The sequence below is a fragment of the Nomascus leucogenys genome, chromosome 7b (genome assembly GCF_006542625.1).
Source record: "Nomascus leucogenys isolate Asia chromosome 7b, Asia_NLE_v1, whole genome shotgun sequence".
In the NCBI taxonomy this organism is placed as follows: Eukaryota; Metazoa; Chordata; class Mammalia; order Primates; family Hylobatidae; genus Nomascus; species Nomascus leucogenys.
In genome coordinates, this window is record NC_044387.1 from 52,601,364 (window position 1) to 52,603,609 (window position 2,246).

Consider the following 2,246-nt stretch of genomic DNA (forward strand, 5'->3'; position numbering starts at 1 on the left):
CATGGGCAAGGACTTCATGTCTAAAACACCAAAAGCAATGGCAACAAAAGGCAAAATTGACAAATGGGATCTCATTAAACTAAAGAGCTTCTGCACAGCAAAAGAAACTACCATCAGAGTGAACAGGCAACCTACAGAATGGGAGAAAATTTTTGCAACCTACTCATCTGACAAAGGGCTAATATCCAGAATCTACAATGAACTCAAACAAATTTACAAGAAAAAAACAACCCCATCAAAAAGTGGGCAAAGGACATGAACAGACACTTCTCAAAAGAAGACATTTATGCAGCCAAAAAACACATGAAGAAATGCTCATCATCACTGGCCATCAGAGAAATGCAAATCAAAACCACAGTGAGATACCGTCTCACACCAGTTAGAATGGCCATCATTAAAAAATCAGGAAACAACAGGTGCTGGAGAGGATGTGGAGAAATAGGAACACTTTTACACTGTTGGTGGGACTGTAAACTAGTTCAACCATTGTGGAAGTCAGTGTGGCGATTCCTCAGGGATCTAGACTAGAAATGCCATTTGACCCAGCCATCCCATTACTGGGTATATACCCAAAGGACTATAAATCATGCTGCTATAAAGACACATGCACACGTATGTTTATTGCAGCACTATTCACAATAGCAAAGAGTTGGAACCAACCCAAATGTCCAACAACGATAGACTGGATTAAGAAAATGTGGCACATATACACCATGGAATACTATGCGGCCATAAAAAATGATGAGTTCGTGTCCTTTGTAGGGACATGGATGAAACTGGAAAACATCATTCTCAGTAAACTATCGCAAGGACAAAAAACCAAACACCGCATGTTCTCACTCATAGGTGGGAATTGAACAATGAGAACTCATGGACACAGGAAGGGGGACATCACACTCTGGGGACTGTTGTGGGGTGGGGGGAGTGGGGAGGGACAGCATTAGGAGATATACCTAATGCTAAATGACAAGTTAATGGGTACAGGAAATCAACATGGCACATGGATACATATGTAACAAACCTGCACATTGTGCACATGTACCCTAAAACCTAAATTATAAAAAAATAAATAAATAAATAAAATAAATAAAAGAAAATAATGCTTTATGATATGTTAGTAAAAGAAATATCTGAGGCTGGGTGTGGTGGTTCACACCTGTAATCCCAGAGCTTTGGGAGGCTGAGGCAGGTGGATCACCTGAGGTCAGGAGTTCAAGACCAGCCTGACCAACATGGTGAAACCCTCGTCTCTACTAAAAATAGAATAATTAGGCAGATGCAGTGGTGTGCGCCTGTAGTCCCAGCTACTCGGGAGGCTGATGCTGGAGAATCGCTTGAACCTGGGAGATGGAGGTTGCAGTGAGCCGAGATTGTGCCACTGCACTCCAGCCTGGTCAACAGAGCAATACCCCATCTCAAAAAAAAAATAAATAAATAAGTAAATAAAAGAAATATTTGAGTACCCCTGCCATGGAAAGAAGAAACAGAGCGAGAAAAGGGAGTTGGTAGGTCCTAGCATTACAGAGCTGGGAAGGATGTGTTCAGTCCCTATTTTATAGATGAGGAGGGAAGTGTGATGTGTCCCAGGGTTTCATTGAGGATACACAGCCATAACTCTCTATTGAGAGTGCGACCAGGGCCCTGGGGGTAGCTATGGTCAAGTTGCAGACAAGAACTAACACTTGTAAGACAGGAGAGAAGCATTTAGTTAGAAAAGCAGTCAAAAATTTGTGTATAACTACATTTGGTGAGCAAATGAAAGCTATCAGACTCAGAAAAACAGAAATGCGGTGGAACTGACTTTAGTAACTGGGGTTTTCTTTCTTTTGTTCTTTTTTTTTTTTTTAAGACAGTTTCACCTTTGTCACCCAGGCTGGAGTGCAATGGTGCGATCTTGGCTCACTGTGCAATCTCCGCCTCCTGGTTTCAAGTGATTCTCCTGCCTCAGCCTCCCGAGTAGCTAGGATTACAGGTGCCCGCCATCACACCGAGCTAATGTTTTGTATTTTTAGTAGAGACGGGGTTTCACCATGTTGGCCAAGCTGGTCTCGCACTCCTGACCTCTGGTGATCCACCCCCTCAGCCTCCCGAAGTGCTAGGATTACAGGCGTGAGCCACCGTGCCCGTCTGTACTAGGGTTTTCTATTGAGTTTCTTGCCAAGGGTGACTTCCAATAACAACCCCCCCTTGCACTTTGCTCAGGACTGGAAAGCTCAGGCAGCCCAGGGTGAATAAAAGCCTGAGTA